Below are 20,786 nucleotides of genomic sequence, written 5' to 3'. Positions count from 1 at the left end.
CATCCATCTTTGAACGTGTTTTATTAAAATAAAAAGCATTGAAACGACCATTGATAAGTGTAGAGGCATACGCATAGGCAGCCACCCTTGAAGGTTTTTTTATCAAAGCACCTATGTGCGCGGAAGCACACCGTAGGCAGGCACTTGCTTGATCAGCCAATTAAAAATGTCTTAAAAAAAATAATTATTATGAGAGTGGGTCAGGCATCCTATCAAACACACGTAGCCCGACAGCAGTGTTGCAGGATCGGATGGTCCCTTGTCAATCTACAAATAGCCTTAGTTGAAAGCCAGTTCTTTTTGCCTTTGTCTAAAAAAATTACACATTAACATAATGATTCCTGTTAATGAATGGAGCTATATTTTGTATGGATATGCACCTAGTAAAAGGCCAGAATGCCATCATTCATGGTGAAGATAGCCAATGACTGAAGTGGGCTGGTCTACTGCCCAATGCTGTATGTTGTGGTGAAAGGAAGAACATCTGAATGACGAATCAAAAGACCAATAGATGAAGAAGGCTAGCAATAAAATCCTGTAAACAAATCTATTCGATATATAATTTTATTAAACTAAAAAGTTGTGGCTGATGCTAGACCAAAAACGATATATTTGTTATTTTCCATACTAATCTCGACTTCGTGGATAGTTGCACTACTGCCTGTGTATTTGATTTTTTTATATAGATCCCACCTCTTTTTATATTTTCACATTTTATCACTGAGTCACTAAGTCAAGGTTAGGGGCACTTTAATACCTCCATTTGCTTGTAGATGTCTGGATTTGCAAAAACGTGTGTTTCGGTAGAATTGGGCCTTATTTGTGATTAGCTGTGCCCAGTCCTACTTATCTTGACTTACACTCAGACAAAAAGTCATTGAACACTTTTGGTGAAATTACCCACGCTATTCCTGTGTAGCTAGGCAGCAAGCCAGCCCACACCTGCTCTAAGGTCGAACCCCTAGTTGAAAACGAATTATTTGAAAGTAGTTAGCCACCATACACAAGCATGTAGCCTCCACAAGGATGCTCTAAGCACTTTAACACATATCGATTACAAATCCTTCAGTTCTTGATCTAAAAGTTATACTCAGAAAATATTTGGTACACCACATGGATTAATGACAGCTAATAAGGGACATAAGGCCTGATTAAATGTTTAGTGGTCCATTGGACCGCCAAACTTGCAGTGGGTGGCGGGAACCGCTACACTGGCTGTCCGACCGCGGCATTACGAGTGCGGCTGTCCCACCGCTACACAACTGCTGCAAACGCCGGTGATCCATGATCCCTCAGCTGTGGTGCAGCAGTCTGGCCCTAAAAGCTTAAAGCTGAACAGCGAAAAGACCGAGGTACTGGTGGTTGGTGGAGACAGATCCAGCTGGACCTCAGAATGGTGGCCACAGTGTCTGGGCCCTACCCCGATACCCGGTATGGAAGTAAAGAACCTTGCGGTATTGGTGGACCCTACCCTCCCTTATGATGGCCAGATCCGCCGTGTTGTGGGAAAGTGTTTTGGCGTTTTAAAAACCCTACGCAAAACCTTAGACCTGCTCCCACTGGAAGCCTTACCGACGCTGATACATGCCCTCATAACATCTCGCATTGACTACGCAAATGGATTATATTTAGGTATGTCTGCGAAGAATCTGGGATGCTTACAGGTCTTACAGAACGCCACAGCACGACTGACATGAGGCTGCCACGAAGGGCGGCGTCAAAGCCGGCCCTTGACGCCCTCCATTGGTTACCAGTAAAAAAAGGGCGCTGTTTAAATCCCTGCTCATCTGCATCGCATTCTCTGGGACAAGGCACCAGTATATCTTAGGAATCTGGTCACTAGATATCTGCCAGGAAGGGCCCTGAGATCAGCGGGCACAGGGCAGTTGGCAGTACCCAAAATAAAGAAAGCTAGAATGGGCGGCCGCTCGTTTCGCTCCTTAGCTGCTCAAAACTAGAATACACTTCCGGTTGGCCTCAGGCTGGAGATGTCAAATTTTAGACGCCGGCTTAAAACTCATTTGTTTAACAACTAGTTCTCTATGGTTAATTTTGTCGATTGCGTCATGTCTGACAGTCCTTTCTCCATAGCGCGGGGACACGCCGGGACGGTGTAACCAGGCGCTCTACAAATTTCTTTATTATTATTATTTATTATTATTATTATTAATATGCTGGCAGGACAGCTGCAGCACCCCCAAGCATATTATGAGTTTCCTCACAGCCACCGTTTTCATAGCAGTGAGTCCACACTGAAAACTATGGTAGTGAGGAAACTAAGGGGGTCATACTGGGCCCCTTGTTGCCTCTGGGCCAGGGAATGCATGCAGGGGGGCACATGATGTGCCCCCTGAGTGCATGAACTTCACAGTCCATGCCGTGCACGACCATGATTAGGTGCTCCCATTGTGGAGCCTTTCTAACAGGCAACACCTGAGGATCGTCTAAGCACTTCCAGTCAGACCACAAATTAACTCTGGCAGGTCGTGTGCAGGCAAGTTTGATGGTGTGGGAGTGGGGTGGTGGCATGGTGGCCCACTTCCACACTGCCAAACTCATAATCAGTCCTTACCCAACAAAATGGAAGTCTAAAATCCTCAGGGACAAGGCATCAGTATGTGGGCAAGTAGGCCTCCATGTTGTCGGATAGCTGCTTGACGTGTTCCCTGTAAAGCTGTTGACTTATGCAGGAAAGCTCAAAATGGGAGAAATTTGACTTTCATGCCTTGGGAAGGTCTGTTTCTTGCCACATGCTTTTGGAGTCTTTGCCTGGGGAAGATATATATGGTCACACTTAGTCAGTTTTATGAAGTTCGGAGTCTTCCAGAGGGAGAAGACTGCAGGCTGAAGCAGAACAGGAATCCATGATACAGGATACCTTTCCACAAGGTCTGGCTGAATTGGATTTGCTGCTGTGGAAAAGCACTGAGTGATACCAGCCAGAATCCTCAGCCCAGTGGCAACACACATTCTCTGGATTGGCTGGAAGATTTGGTCCTGGTCCTACAGGGTTTTTTGGAGCCAAACAGTTTCTAAGTCTCAAGTTTCAAAAGAAGTTAGAAGTACACTTTGACAGAGCCCATGGTTCCAGGACCTCAGGACCAGCACATGCGAGTCACAACACACTCCAGATCCCATTAGCAGGGTCTAGAGCAGGTCCAGTAGGAACTGGCTGACTGGGCAGTTGCAGGAAAGGATTCTTGTAGCTTGTTATGTCCCTCTATGTCAGCCTTATGACCCATGGAATTTACTTTCTTTCCTGGGTGCAAGAGGGAGAGCAGGTCCAGTCATCTAGGCTATTCTCACGTCTTAGGCAGCAGGTGCAGGCCTCTTCTGATGTTTCACACGTTCAGGACTGGTCTGAGAAGGGTATTGTGTGTGCCACATTTATGCCAGGAAGCAGTCTGTGACACCAGGCTCCTTCCTAACAGATATGTTAAAGTTCCCATGGGTAACCCTACCCAGTTTTCAAGCATTTCATGTGGGTCCTGCTGCAAATATTCCCACAGTGTTCCTCTCTACCTAAAACCAAGATAACAGAACCCTTCTTCCCCTTTGCACAGTGTGTGTGTACCCAACCCAGATGTTTGGGCAGGGAAATGGGAAACCCCTACACTGTGGTCCCCCTAACCAATTTCTGGAATTAGCTCTTCTCGCTCAGGGATTGGTGCCTGCCTGACTGGGGAATAAAGGAGGGTTCTGGCGGGTATCTGCTAGCATTCGCCTGTGACAGTGTAGGTCTCTTTGATGTTAATCAAGCTTCTGGGAAGAAACACCTCTTAACACACAAAGCTGTTGTTCTGCTATGGGAGCGTTTCTCACAACTCCTCGAGGAGGCTATTCAGTTTCCAGGTGACAGTAGAAGCTCATGCAAAGGGCCTCCAAAGGTGTCAAGCAGGGAAAAGGTATCTTTCTAAAAGTACCTTTTCCTTAATAATTAGCAAAAAAGAGTTTAGAATTATATTTCTAGCTGCTTTCTAACTGAAATTTGCACTATTAAATGTAAAAAGGTAACCAGGTGTTTTCCTAGGAAACAGCTACTTGCTAGAGGGAAGATAGCTTTAGTTTTTTTTTTATATGTAAGTATGTGTTTAATAGCAAACTTTTACATGTCCTACTTTAAATACAATTCTACCTGTCTTGTGAGCAATAAGGCCAACTTAGAGATGAATTATAAATAGTTTAAAGGAAGATTTTGTCCTGTCAAAAGGGTTTATATTAATATATTGAATTTGCTGTTTAAAACTGCAACAGCAGGCTAAAAGTGGTAGGCCTGCTGTCATGTTTGCACTCTCACAGTAGTTGATACAAGAATGGGTGCTGCAGTCCAATAGTGACATTTAACTAACATGCCCCGGTAACATCTTGAACCATATGCTAGGGACTTGTAGGTAAGTTAAAAATCACAATTAGGGATACGCCATTTTAATCATGTACTGGGAGGACAAGCACTTCATCCCTGGCTAGCAGGGTAAAATGCATAAAATTTTGTAGCCAGCAAAAGCAGTAAAGGCAACAATCTGGGAGGGACACTGCGCAAAGATGGTAATTTGTTACAATCACTTCCCTTAGCTGCAGAGTTTGATAAAACTAGAACTGGCATACCCATTAGTTCGAGCTGATTAGAGTCACAAACTTGATGATGAAAAATGCCTTGTAACTTTTTTTTGCGGGAGTGACGTAAAGTACTTGCAGACTTGGACACTGCGTGCTTCAACATGGGTCTCTACTCTCTAAACAGTATAGGCCATGGTAAGTACTCTTGAGGTGGTTGCGTTGTCTAGTAAGCCAGGTCTCATGAATCAAGACAAAGAAAGCAGTGCATTTCCTGAATTTGTCTGTAATGTTGCACTCGCTAATCTTTTCTCCCTCCACCCGATGCCACTTGCAGGATCAAACAATCTGGCTAAGTAAAGGCAGAGTTCGGAGTATGGTCTTTAAAACTGTCCACCACAGTAGAGTAACTCATGGTTGACATTTCCTTCTCTCACTAAAAAATGTAGACACTAAAACATGCATATGCTTTTAAAGACAGCCTTTGAGATGATTAGAACAGAAGGATCAGAAATGAAATGCAGGAGTAAGGGTGAAAAATAGTGGATGTGTCAAAAATGAAATGGATTATTGTGTGTCATCAGCATGTTGATGACAATAGGTAACATAACTAAATGATATTCCTAAAATGTATCTGTTAAAACTGTTAGCTTTAAGGTGGGGTTCCCCTAAACGTTTTGCCTCTACCCTCCTATTTTGCTGAATTTATTTTTGTTTGCTTTAGGACTCTGTGCACTTTACCATTGCTAACCAGTGCTAAAGTGCTTTTGCTCACCACCTGAAACATGGTAAAAGTGGTTTACGGCTGATTGCCATACTTAATTTACTTATAAGTCCTTAGTAAAGTGGAATGCCACATACCTGGTGCCGGTAAATTAAATGCTAATAGTGAGGCTGCAGCACTTATTGTACCTTCCACTAAACAGCCCTCTAAAGCATGCCCCATGTCTGCTATAGCAGCCTGAAAGCAGTTTTAAACTGCCAATTTGACTTGGCAATATAATCCTGTTGCTAAGCCTTAAACTCCCCTTTTATTAATTGATTAAAAGTGCTTGTATAGCGCACAGCTACTCAAGAGAGTGTCATGGTGCTTTTAGGCAACTGAAGATGGAGCCAAGCAGAGAACCAACAGCATTATGTCATTATTATAGTTTTTATGAACACCATCCACTCCGGCTCACTATCTGACCCCTGTCCGCACCACATCTTCAACAAAGCTAGCTCCACCATCGCACCCCATCTCTGGAAAATCATCAACAACTCCTTCGAGACTGCCATCTTCCCGGAGAGCTAGAAGCACACAGAGATCAACGCCTTACTCAAGAAGCCCAAGGCGGGCCCTAAGGACCTCAAGAACTTCCGGCCCATCTCCATGCTCCCGTTCCTGGTGAAAGTCATCAGGAAGATTGTCAACAGGCAACTGACATGCTTCCTCGAGGAGACCAACACTCTGGACTCGTCACAATCTGGATTCTGCAGCAACTACAGCATCAAAACTGCCCTCATTGCAGCCACCGACGACATCAGGACCCTGCTGGAAGACAGCGAAACCGCAGCCTTCATCCTGCTGGACCTTTCGGCCGCCTTCGACAACGTCTGCCACCACTACCCAACGCAGGGATCTGCAAAAAAGCCCTGGACTGGACCACCTCCTTCCTCAACGGCATAACCCAGAGTGTCCGCCTCCCTCCATTCTGATCTGCACCACCAAGATCATCTGCAGCGTACCCCACGGATCATCCCTCAGCCCAACACTGTTCAACGTCTAGATGGCACAACTCACCAACATCGTCCGATCACACGACCTCAACATCACCCAGCTGATCCTCTCCCTCACCAAGGCCCCCATCACGCCAAAACCAACCTCCATGAAGGAATGAAGGCCGTCGCCTAATTGGTGAAGAACAGCCACCTTAAACTGAACTCGGACAAGATGGAGGTCCTCATCCTTGGCTCCACCCCCTCTGCTTGGGACGACTTCTGGTGGCCGACCACACTGGGAGCCGTACCGACACCCACCAACCAATCACGCAACCTAGGGTTCATCCTAGACCCATCACTATCAATGAACCAGCAAGTCAACGCCGTGTCCTCCTCCTGCTTCAACACCCTCCGCATGCTCCGCGAGATCTACAGATGGATCCCTACCGGAACTAGAAGGACAGTCACCCAGGCCTTCGTCAGCAGCAGACTGGACTACTGCAACTCCCTCTACATAGGAACCACAGGCAAACTCCAGAAACGAATTCAACGCCTCATCCTTGACATCCACCGCCACAGCCACATAACAGCCCACCTGAGAGACCTGCACTGGCTCCCCATCAACAAGAGGATCAAGCTGATCACCCACGCTCACAAGGCACTCCACAACGCCAGACCAGCATACCTCAACAAACGACTCACCTTCTACACTCCAAACTGCCAGCTTCGCTCCACCAACTTCACCACCATTCCACGCATCCACAGAACGACTGCCGGTGGCAGATCATTCTCCAACCTCGCGGCCAAGACATGGAACATCCTCTCCACCCACCTGAGGCAGACCCAGGACCTGCTGACCTTCTGGAGACTATTCAAGACCTGGCTGTTCGAGCAGTAGCAGCACCCCCACCCCCCAGCGCCTTGAGACCCTCATGGGTGAGTAGTGCTTTTTACAAATGTGTGATTGATTGATAGTTTTAATATGAGTGTTTTCAGCTCCTTCCGAGATTTGGCTTTATCTTTAATAGTCAAACAACAACACGGACGGACCCAAAAAGGGATTCTAGGATAGTGCAACACAGTGCCATGGGAATGGAAAGGAAAAACCATTAGGTTTTTAAAAAGAACAATCACCTACCAACCTAGTTGGTGGAATGCTTCATCATTGGGTTCCCACCTGGGTGGCCGAGTGCAACCCAGGTGTGCTATGACGCCTGATTACAGAGGACCGGGTGGTTTTTGTGAAGGAAGTGAGAACAAAGTCTAGGATAAAAATGACTCTAGGATACTCCATTGATGTAGAACTACTTTTAATCTTGAGGTCCCAGGGCAAGGTTAAAAATGAGAAATGGTGGACACTGATAAGGACTATAATGGTCTCTGGTATCCAAATTGCCGTCTACATGTTTCAGCCTATTCATCAAATTCAAAAGGCTTTCTTCAGGACCAACAGTGCAGTGGGGCCAAATTAGGGAGCCTCGTGAAGTATCAGCACACACACTAAAGTGTGCTGTGAGTGCAAGGATGTTCAGGAAGATGGTTCCATATTTCAGCTGTCTGAATGGTAACATTTTATTACACATAAGATACCCCTAAGGTAGGCCCTTGTTAGCCTATAAGGCAGGGAGCACTGTAAATAAAATGTTGGAACTGTATTTTTACGTTTTACATGTCCTGGTAGTTAAAAACTAAAATTAACTCCTAAATTCATTTTTCACTATTGTGAGGCCTACCTCTCCCGAAGGATAACAGTGAGTTGTATTGTATTGTATTGTATTGTATATTGGATTTTTATAGCGCTATATCACCCAGGGGTCTCTAAGCGCTTGGCAGAAAGTGAGCACAATGCTAGAGGGGAGAGAGTTAGACATTACCCCAAGCCTCCTGAAACAGCACCGTTTTTAGTTTTTTTCTAAAAGGTAGGAGATTTGTTTCTTTGCGCAGGCTCTCTGGCCGTTTGTTCCATGCACAGGGAATTGTATGAGAGAAAGTGCGTCCTCCAAAGGAGGAAAGTTTAAAACGCGGACAAGTCAGCAGGGCAGCATCTGCTGATCGTAGATTCCTACTTGGGGCATATGGAACTAAACGTTTCTTGATATATTTTGGAGCTTGTCCATACAGGGCTTTATGCATAATGCATAGGCCCTTAAATTTAGCCCGCTGTTTCACCGGCAGCCAATGGAGTTTATGGAGGAGGGGTGTAGCCTGAGTCCTTTAGGTTTGTTGATGATCAGTCTGGCGGCGTCGTTCATGACTATCTGAAGTCTGCTCAACAACTTTTGAGGGATACTGTCATACAAAACGTTGCCGTAATCCAGACGTGCCAGAATCAGTGCTGATACTGCTCTTCTGAGCGTGTCTACCGTCAGGATAGGGGATAGTTTGAGTAGTTGTCTCATTAGCCCCACACATGTACCCACTACGACTGAGACCTGGGCAGACATAGTGAGGTTGGCATCAATAATCAGGCCCAGGCTTTTCACTGCTTCAGCTGGTATTGGGGATGGCCCTAATTCGGTCTGCCAGAGGAGATCGTTCCAGGGGCTGGATGCCGTTGTGATCGCCAACACCTCGGTTTTATCGGGATTTATTTTTAATGAGTTAGTCGTCATCCAGTTCACAGTGAATTTTAGAATATTCTGCATTCTCTGGTATGCCCTTGGACAATTGTCAATTTGAATGATAATCTGCATATCATCGGCATAATTGTATATACTGCAGTCCATCTGATTTAATGTTGAGATGAGGGGTTGCAGGTAGGCATTGAACAATAAAGATGATAATGCCGAGCCCTGAGGGACTCCGCATGTAATGCCTGCTGCCTCCGATACCAGGTTAGCCAATTGCACTCTCTGGACCCATGACTCAAGGAAGGATGTCAGCCAGGCATGGGCGGTGCCCTGAATGCCAAGGTCCCACATCCGCGACAACAATAGGTCATGCTTGACCGTATCGAATGCCGCGGAGAGGTCTAATAGCACCAGGGCACACAGGTTTTTCCTATCCGCATTAAGTCTCAGGTCGTCCAGCACAGAAAGCATGACCAATTCCGTGCTGAGGTGGGCCCTGAAACCAGCCTGGTTGGGCTCTAATAGGGAATTATTTTCTAGATGTTGAGAGAGGGTGGGCAATACATGTTGTTCCAAGATTTAGCTGGGACCCTTTTTATGCGCGACTAGAGAGTACTCGATCCTACCCCACACACAAGATGGCCGCCGCTAATTTAATGCTCGGGACCGGCTCCACAGCATCAATACTCGATTGGGAGTCGTCCTGGGCTGCGGTATAGAGGGGGAGCAAGGTAGTCGGCTAATCTGCTAACGCTTATTCAGTCAAGCTATTTAGCTACAATTACAGTGCAATAGGTAAAACGCCGATTTCGGCTGCAAATACCATTTTAAAAACAGGATTAAAATGTAACACAGCGGAAAATCATACAAACAGCCTCCCGGCTTCCGCCTCAGTTGCCTTAATACATAAAATAAGTACTAACGTTTGATTGGGAACAGGTGTACATTTCATGATTGGTGTCTGAGAAATTGAAATAAAAAATCCACCTTATTTGTAAAGTCAGATTTTAAGTTACAATTTTGAAAATGTCACTTTTAGAAAGTTGGCGTTTTCTCGCCATGTGGTGCCTGCAGCCTGCTCCTAGTTTACATGACTGGGTGCAATTGGCAATTGGACTGTGTTTTTTCCTCTCAGACAGCCACCCAATAGAGGGATAACGTGTACCTGGCTGGGCCATCATTGTCTGGATGGGGAAGGTGGAGCTAGGCACAACCCCAGTTGCAACTGATTAGGCTGTGCTATGCATTCACACATAGGACTTTGCACCGCTGCATTGTTCATGCAGCCAGCTTGGGGCCAGGGCAGGGGAAGAAGTAAACTTCACACCCTTCAAAGGAAACTCTCAGGAAACTTCCCCTTCTTCAAATTAGGCACCAGGTATACAAATAGGACAATCAGACCAACTATTCAGTTCACTTCCTGGGACTCTCAGAGGATTGCCTGCTGCTGTGACCTGCTGTGTACATCAGAAGACTTCCTTGCTGCACATGGAAAGACTGCTTTGCTGCCTGCAGCAGGTCTTGAGCCTTAAGAAACGTGCTCCTCTGTGTGGCTTCAAGGGCTAGTTGGCTGACCTACTGATCAGAGCTTAAGGGACAGAAAAGGCTCCAACCATCTTAAAACCACACCTGGATTCACCCTAAGTGAGTTCTAACCCGCCAAGTGGTGCCCCTCTATTCCTGGACTCTTCGTGGGGATGTTAAAGATGACCAGATAGCCACAATCTTACTTATTGTGATTATAAACTACTCCCAGAACCGAGAGGAGTTCAGGACCAATGTGCTCATCTATCCACTCCAGGTGCAATGCCAATTGCCCTGTCTTTGCGGCACCCATATCTATGCTCTTCTCCACAGCAGGAAATCCTGTTCAGAACTCCTTTGGCAAAAGGGTATCTAGCCTCGTGGAGCTCTCATCAGCTAAAGCCTCTAGCTTTTTCCCGCTGAAGTTTTTTGACTTCCAAAAAAGTCCTAATGTAGAATTCTTGACTGCGACTTCGTCCAGTGCCTTCCCAATGATGACGCCTCTTCCTCGGACACCGCCTGAAGCCTTGCCCCACTGAACTTTACCTTCTCAAACAACTTTTTGCTGAAATGTGTTCTAAGTGTGATGGTAAGCGCCAACCCAATCGACTTATCATATATGACTAGCATTCCATCATGGTTTTTGCCATATTTTTCAATTTTGACCCGGTCGTGTCACTAGATTTTATTTATTTATTTATTTTAACACCATCGCTGCTGATGGTTTTCCCCTCCTGTGCTGAGAACCTTTGATTACCATTATTCATGACGAGCTCAGCTCGTCATCAGCACAGCTCAACCGTGCCTCATGACGAGCTGAGCTCATCATGAGCATCGAAGGGGTTAAAAGTTTTGTATAGCGCGAACAAGACCCCGAGAGGTATCAGAGCGCTTCACAGTAACGGGAGAGGTAACAAGCTAAAAAGGGAACATTGTAAGGCAATAGTAGAGGATAACAAGATAAGTTAATAAAAATGCACAAGAAAGTTCTTGGTACAATAAGGTAGACAGTACTGGACAGTACTGGGTAATACAAGTCTTGAGGTAAACAGACTACTGATGGTTATTTACGGCAGGAACCTGTCCTTAGGTGTGTTTTTACTTCATGTTTGAAAGCAGCTGTATAAGGAATTCTACCGATTTCCGGAGGGAGCGAGTTCCAAATCTTCGGTGAAGAGCCAGAGAAGGCTTGGAGTCTTGGTCTTTTTTTGCGTAAGGTCTGGGGTTTCAGTAATAGAGAGTTAGCACGTTTTGATGGTCTGCCCTCCCTCCCCCCGATAGTTCTAGTTTTTGAGCCAGGCAGCCAGGGGTTTTGAGGTGGAGGTAGATGTCAGCAGTTTGCACTTTGAAAAAAGTTCAGGACTTTGGTTCTGCTAATTCGATGTTTGTTGTTTTGCTCTTTTTTTCTAAATTTATGTAGGCTTGTTCTTGTGTTGTGTTCTCACTTTATTACTGTTTGTGAGCTGAATATATACTTTACACATTGCCTCTAAGTTCAGCCTGACTTCTTTTGTACCGAACTACCAGAGGAGTACTGACAGGTTAATTAAGTGACTTTTGAGGTCCAGCCTGACAGCGGTTGGGGCTGTTGCTTGACACAGCTCAACCAGAAACTCAATTTCTCACAGTATTATATGAAAAAAGAGAGATGAGAGCACACTGATCTCTTTAACATTCTAAAGGAGAACCCATAAAAACAGAAAGTCACACATTGAGAGCTCATCTGGACAGAGGAAAAGTACTGCAAGGGTCACCCAGAAATCAATTCAGAGCTCTGCCCCCAGCTGTGCCACATTTCACTATGGGCTCTTTATCACCAGTCAAATAAAATGTCAGCTGTCTGCAGACATCTTTCTTTCTACACTTCAGGAAAAGTGAATGCTATGTCCAGTGTAGAATCCCAACTGAGTGATACTTTGAAAAAACTGTCCACTTTTCACAGACTTCATTCTTGGTACAGTCCAAATAATATGAATGTTATGTCCAGCACAGAATACCAACTGACTGACAACAATAATGTCTGTGTAATCAAGGCAACCTTGAAATAAGATGTAGAATAGAAGGAAATATTGCAAATGGGGCAACAGTTTCCCAAAGAATAAAAATTAATATAAATGTATGCATAAGTTTTCAAAAATGGCTTTCTTGGAAGCCATATGAACACGCATCCTAAAAGACAGGTTGTTAAATAAACAAAGTATCAAAAATATTCTTTCAAGTGGCCTGGAGTCAAGGAGTCTGTGGGTCTAGTTAGAAGGTGGTTCATGTAATGTCCACTGCGAGTAAACAGTGCTTTTTGCAAAGTCTTGACTACAAAAGTGGAAAAGTGTTACAATTCCGAAATCTGTCCTCAGAATGTGCCTTGATGGTGATTCAGCCAACACCTTTCAACTTATTTCATAGAATCTGAGGGGTATGAAAAGTTGGCTAAAATAATTGGATGGCATAACTTCCTAAGATGTTCTCTGAAACCACAGTCAAAAAAATAGCTGACTAATTTAGAAAGTGCAGGAGCCTATATATTCCTCTTCGTGTTTCTCTTTTGCTGGCATTTCTCCAAGGGGAAAAACTAAATAGAAGAGAGCTACAATATATGTCATAACCTCAACCATCAAATATATATGAGTACCAAATCTGGATATAACTGTTCTTTATTTTTTTCTTAAAAACATGACTGTAACCCTTTCAGACGGAAAGCCTATTTGGAGGGGGAATCGAAGGTTAAAAAGAAAACAAAAATCTGTGAGTTTCAGACATTCTTGAGTTAACCAGGGTCATTACATTGGTCTGGAGAATGATACCTGAGATATCAAAAGAATACTAAATGAATAGTCATCATAAACTTTGAGTCAGGTGTGTATCCGTCATTCTCCTCATAAATATGGTTGAATGTCAGAACTAAGAGTTTCTATACAACAACTACCTTAACAACACGATCTCTACAACAACCTCGTCTTAACCACGAATTGCTTTACCACACATTCCTTTACCACAAATTTTTCTGGTAAAGGCAAGCATGGTAAACAGCTATTCGTGGCTAAGCTTACCACCCCCTCCCTGTCCTACTGAGTCATAAATACACCCTCCATGCTCCTAAAAACGACCCGAAACCCCACACACTCTCTAACCACTACCCCAAACTCCCACCCCTAAAAACTACTCCAAACCCCCACCCCATACAAACTACCCTGATCCCTTCCTACCCCCTAAAAACTATCCCAAACCCCCACACCTCCTAAAAACTACCCTGATTCCCTCCTACCTACTAAAAACTACCAGGACCCCCCCCCACCACCCCTAAAAACGAACCCGAACACCACCACCGCTAAACCTACCCTAAACCCCAACCACCTTAAAACTACCTGAAACCCCTCTTACCGGTCCTGTTCTTTTTCTGACACTACTCTCTCCCCACCCATCCCGAACACTAGACCGACTTTGCCTGAACCACGCACATGCGTGGTTAAGGCAAAGTCGGTGTTCAGGCAAGACGTTGTTCGGCTTGCGGGCTTATGGAACTAGTGGCTCCGGCCTCGTTGTTCCGGATGTTTTCCCATAAATATATGTAGAAGCTTTTTAGTTGATACCAACATCCATCCAATGAGCACCTTCTGGCTGTCAGTGAGAGGCCATGTGGGTAGATGTGGGTGTGAAATGGGTATGAAAGTAGAAAAAAGGGGATGTTAAAATATGAAAATGAAAAAAAGGTCTATGACTTGAATGTTATTAACTTATTACAACTCTTATGTCGGGATATGTCAGTAAAAACACAGGTTAGGAAAAAGGAGAGATGCGGTGCTACTGATGGTAGCAGTATCAGGAGGGGATTGATACACGCTGTACATTGTAGGCATTATTGAAATCATTACATTGACCCCAATTCACAAAAGAGATCTGACACTAAATCCTAACTTTACAACTTTTGGTATTCACAATAGGCATTTAGGAGTAGTAAAGTTTGGATTACTAACTTTAGTACTCCTCGAGAACAAATCCTAACTTTATGACTTTTGGTATTCACAAAAGGCAATTAGGAGTAGCAAAGTTAGAAATCCTAACTTTACTATTCCTAAATACCTTTTGTTTAACACACATAAACCTTTTAAAAACACTCACATTCACTGGATGATATCATCAGTGATGTCACTGACCATGTGTGATGGAATATGTGAGATCATAAGCAGTGCATTGCAGGGGTGCAAGTCATAGGTAGCTCAGCTGACTATAACTGCTGATTTTCACTGGTTTTGTACAAGTAAAACCTGAGCCCAACTATAACGTTCCTATAAATTAGTTTTTTTCAGTGAATAAATATATATATATATATATATATATATATATACACAAAGCAGGTCCAGACTTGAGGTTGAAGAATCTGTTAAAATTCTCAATGAGAACCCCTATAATTTGCACTTCACCGCACATATGAGTGTTAGCGAGATAACTTTTTTGGATATTTTGCTACAAGTAAATGAGGGCAAAATCAACACTGCAATATATCGCAAGATGACAACTGGAAACAGTACTCTACATTTCAAAAGCCAGCTTCCAACCAACTTGATAGAAAGTATCCCCTATGGGGAGACATTAAGCCTTAAAAGAATTTGTAGCCAGGAACAGAAATTCCAAGAGCAGATACAAAAAATTAATGAGAGGTTTAGCAAACGGGGATATTGCCTGAAAACGTTAGTTGAGGCCAAAAGGAAGGCATATCTGCCAAAGCTTTAATCAAATGTCACCCAGAGTATATAGGATCCTGAGAAAACACTGGCAGGTATTCAAGAATGACAACTTAATTGGTAAAGATTTACCAATGGCACCTCCAATGACTTACAGAAAAGGGAGAACATTGGGTGATACTCTGACACACAGTTATTTCAATAGAAGCTGTAAACCAGATACTTGATTATCTACCATGAAGGGGTTTTTCGAGGTCAATCATTGCAAAGCCTGCAGAATGGTGGAAAATGTCCTCACATTTAAATCTAGTGATGGACACACTACAAAGATAAATGGGTTTTTCAAATGCAATACTGATCATTGCATTTATATACTCAGCTGCCCCTGTCCCCTGATGTATGTGGGAAGCATGATCTTCCCCTTAAAAAATGTACATTGGAACACCAGTGGGCGATTAGGAATCAGGACTTCACATACTCTGTAGCAAAACACTTCTACAACAAATATGAACGTGATCCTGGATTATTTATGTTCTTTGCTGTGGATAGAATCTCCACGCATATAAGAGGGGGCAATAGAACCACAAATTTGAGATGCTTGGAATCCAGATGTATCTTGGATTGAAATACGAAATTTCCAAAAGGGCTGAACAGGGATGAGGAGTTAGAAGTACATTTAGGATGATTATTTATCACCCATACCCATGGTCCCCTCACTCTGTCTAGTAGTATGTCTCCTCTTTAAAAATGGGTGGGTATGAACAGGTTTTAGGATGAAGGGCTGTGCAATAACATAAGAATCCATTTCTGCACTAAAGCACTTCAGACATCTATTATCCATTGGCAGTGAAACTTGCACTTGGATACTTTATGCACTACATGTATTTAATATATTTATAGCTTTTTAATATGTTTATATATTGAGAGGGATTTCATTTATATGGTTGTATATAGTGTTTTGATATGACTATACCCATATATGAATTATAGAATTATATATTTCATGGTAATTGACTTATTGGCTATTATATTGGATTCCTTATAAAATTATCTATTTATATCCTCTCATATATAGCTTGTATTATGTATGATGTGTGTAGTTTATTGACGATAATCGAAATGCTCTGAGCTGGTGATGATTATTACATAGAAACCATTGGTATGATTCCCATCATGTCCCATGATGCTTTTATTTGGTTAGGACGCTGGCCCAAAAGTTTGCTTCCAAACGTTCCTCAGGTCCAAGTTGGAGGTACAGAATGAATTAAAATGTTAAATGTTAGGTCGGCTTGTTTTTTATATAAAATAATTTGTATACAATTTTTAAAAAGTGTATATATAAAAATATAAAAATGTTTATGAAATGAATTTGTATTTAGCCAGTTTAAAACACAGTTTGTATAATGATTAGGGCATGAGAAGTAACAGAGTTTGTCTTTTCTATGATGTACTGTACCTTTAAAATTGAATGATTTCAAACAGAATGTGACTTTGACTAGCCGAAATGCGTCAGGAAGGACATCGCAATTGTGAAAATAAAAGAAATGTTTGACTTGCCTGGAGTGCCCGCTTCTGCTCTTTTCTGTAGGAGTTTGTAAGGAATTTATATATATATATGACTATTCAGTAAAAAAACCATAGGTTTCACATCAGTTATAGTTAGCTGGAAATTTTACTGACATAAAACCATTGAAATTCCACGTTATAGTTAGTTGGACTCACTATAACTTGCGCGTGTAATGCACTGCTGATGACGTCACATATTACATCACTCATGACATGGTCAGTGACATCACTCATGACATCACTGATGACACCATCCAGTGAATGTGTGGCTTTCTGAAAAATAAATATATTTTATATATGTATATGTAAAGGTCGATGGAACAATAAATGTTTAAATAAGTGTGTAAAAGGATGTTTTAAAAAAAAAATATTGATTAACTGGCTTATTAAGTGTATCTTAGTGAATACATATATTAACGATTAATGTTTAAATATTTAAATATATGTATCAGTGTTTCACTTTGTGTATAAATGGCTGCATGGGTTGGTGAGTATCTGCATTTGTGTGTATATAGATTATTAGATTTTTTTTAGTATCAGTATGAGTGTCTGTATGGTTTGGTGGGAGTGTTACTTAGCACATAGATGCATCAATGACTGACTCACTGTTTGTATGTTTTTTGAAGACGGCATATGTGCAGGACTGTATGGGTGGATGAGTGTGTATATGCGTGTGTTAGTGAGTGAATGACTGTCTCATTAGTGTCTTTATCAGTAACTACATATGTTTTAATCTAGTGTATGTGAGTATTGATGTATATGAGTGAGTATATGTGAGAGTGAGAGATTGAAAGAGTTCATGTTTAAATAATTATGTGTTTCTATAAGTGATTGTTTAAGAGAGTAAGTATATGTAAGTTTTCTTAGAAGTAAGGTGGTAGTGTGTGTATAGCTGTATATGCAAATAAATGGATGTTCAATAGTTTATTTGCATGTGTGAGTATGTGTGTGAGTAACTTTTGGATGACTGTCGGTGTGTAACAGGATGTATAGGTGTATCACTACATATGATGAGTGTATATATGTATGAGTGACTATATAGAACTGTTGGTGAATGAGTGAATGTGTATATAGATGGTGGAATTATTGAATTGGTTGTTGTAACTGGTATGAGTATCTCCATTTTTAAAAAAATGTAATTTATATTTTTCAATATGTGTTTCATGGGTTACATTATAGTGAAAGGAGGTCTGTCACTCTGTCACAAGGATGATGTCATGAGTGATGTCATGAGTGATGTCACTGGCCATGTCATGAGTGATGTAATATGTGACGTCATCAGCAGTGCATTACACGCGCAAGTTATAGTGAGTCCAACTAACTATAATGTGGAATTTCAATGGTTTTATGTCAGTAAAATTTCCAGCTAACTATAACTGATGTGAAACCTATGGTTTTTTTAGTGAATTTAATAGGTTTTTTAAATGCTAATTCCTAACTATAACTGGTGTGAAACCTATGGTTTTTTCAGTGAATTTCATTGGTTTTTTAAATGCTAATTCCTAACTATAACTAGTCTGAAACCTATGGTTTTTTCAGTGAATTTCATAGGTTATTTTAATGCTAATTCCTAACTATAAGTCTCACTTTATAAGTAAGACTGTTAGCGCTCTAGTTGTTTAGAACACTCTGATACATTCTGTCATTGGGCTAAAGTTGGGCTATATTTGAGCTATATATTTTTTTTTGTCTCTGGTGGCCATCTTTGGGCTACATTGGGCTACATTTGGGCTACATTTTGGCTCTAACATATATAAAGCCCAATGTAGCACAATACATATTTTTCCAAAGTTAATTTTCGTAAAAAGCACTTCAGAATAGGGCTACCTGTCCCTACAATTTTCCCATGTTTTTTTTTTTTTTTTTTTTTGGAGCGCTTCCGGTGCGCGCCCCGGGGAGCGCCCTGAAAAGCGTACTTCTATAAAGCGCCCCGGGGCGCGCTCCGGGGAGCGTCCCGAGAGCGCCAATAACGCGAATGAAAACATGATCGTGACGTATCGCGTAGCCGCGTCCGAGTGATACGCACGGCGTAAGCGCACCCGGAAGCACTCGAGCGAATACAATCGCGCAACGCAGGCGTCTGACACGCTTACGCGGCGCGCCCCTGGCCGCGCCCCGGGGCGCATCTCGTAAGCGCGTCGGGTCATGTGACCAGAAAATAACACTTTTCATTGGTTCATAACAGTTTTGGTTTCATAATGATGAAGCTCATGGTCATGTGACCTGTAAATAACACTTTTCATTGGTTCAATAATTATTTTTTTCTAAATTTAGAGAAACCTACCCATTTCTCTCACTATTGATTTGCACTTGGAGAGAGCAAGAGGTGTTTTGTGAATTTTCAACTCATTACTTTCCTGATCTACAGCAATGGCTGCAAGGGAGTCATCCAGCAGTGATTCAGATGGATTTGTGCAAGAGGACCCTCCTCACCGGAAAACAAAGAACCACTTCATCTGGAAATTTTATGACATCCCTGAAGGACAAAAAAAAGTTAATGCAAGTAAAGTAACTTGTAAAATATGTGGAAGTATTTTATCCAGAGGCATACAGCTTTGGAAATGCCAATTTAATTAGGCATGTCAAAAGAAGACACCCAAAAAATTATTCCAGGGAGAGTGTCAGGGAGCTGGCAGAGAAGGCACGAAGAGATGGCAGCAGCACCTCCACTGGTGGAGCAACACCTTCAGGTTCAACATGTGCAAGAATGGTCCCTAACGTCCAGCCAGTTTTTGCAGGCATAACATTTTTATGCGTGGACTGTGACGAACTACTCTGTTATGGGGAGCAGAGCGTTGAACTCATTGCAATAAAGAGACAGGAACACCGATGCTCTCCCCGTCCCTAAATGTTCTCATTTTTTTGCTCCTGTTGAGCATTTTTTGAATCCATGTTTTTGTTTTTCCCCTGTAAAAAATCCAAAAAAAATATAAAATCGTTTCAAAAAGTATAAAAAAATATAAAACAACAAAAACAAAAAAAAGTTCTTTTCAGAACTACCTCCAATTTATAAAAAAAATGCTATTTTTTTTTAAAAGTGTCATTCTTTTACTCAATCGTACGCTCCCTTGTACGCTCCCCGGTGCGCGTACCTGGCGCTCCCCCCGCGCAAATAAAAAAAAAATGGTTTTTTTGCCCTGTACGGCCCTTTTATGACCCCCACATGAAACCTAGGGGGTCAGGGGGGGTGTACCCTGCCCCCTTTTGCTCATTTCCCCCTTTGATTTTTACCACCTCAATCCTACCGAGGTACAAGATGGCGGCCGCTGCGGACTGTTTCGAATGTTTACAGACACCCGAGAGCCAATCAGCTTTCCGTACGCAAGTCGCGTGGCGCGCTTTGAGCGCTCCCCGGTGCGCGTACCGGGGCGCGGCTCTAGATATATATATATTTTTTTTAACCTAAATTACTCAAAATCCACTGGAGCACATATCCTGAGACATAGCAAAGGCACATCGGGCTACCAGTCCCTACAATTTTGCCAAATTAGGTGGAAATCCATTAAGCCATTCGGGCTAAAAGTGAAATCGACCGCCCTATTGAAATTAACATGGGGAAAATGCGTTTTGGGACCCCCCTTTTATCTCGGCCCCCGCTTGACGCACCCCCCCCCAAACTTTCAGGGAAGGACCGGAGCTCCGCGAGGCCATTTTGAGAACATTTTCAGGTAGATTCGTCAACCGGCGCCAAAGTTATTCCAAATAGAATTTTGAGATTTAACATTGAAAACTACCTACTGGCTTATAGATATATATATATATATATATATATATATATATATATATATATATATATATATATATATATATATATATATATATATATATATATATATATATATATATATATATATATATATATATATATATATATATATATATATAAATATATTACCTACTGGCAGTCACCAGTAGGTAGTTATAGTTAGCGACTGCCAGTAGGTAATATATATATATATATATATTACCTACTGGCAGTCGCCAGTAGGTAGTTATAGTTAGGATCTACTTTCCATAGGAAATCCGCAACATTCCATTGGGAATAACTTTGGCGCCGGAGGACGAATCTTCACAAATTTCTCAAAGTAGGTGGCCTGCTCCGCTCCGCTCCTTCCCTAAAAATATGGGGGTGATTTCATCAAGCAGGGGCTGAGATTAAAGGGGGGTCCCAAAATGTGTTTTCTCCATGTTA

This window comes from Lissotriton vulgaris, chromosome 2_1 (genome assembly GCF_964263255.1).
Source record: "Lissotriton vulgaris chromosome 2_1, aLisVul1.2, whole genome shotgun sequence".
NCBI lineage: Eukaryota > Metazoa > Chordata > Amphibia > Caudata > Salamandridae > Lissotriton > Lissotriton vulgaris.
Note: the sequence above shows the minus strand (reverse complement) of the source record.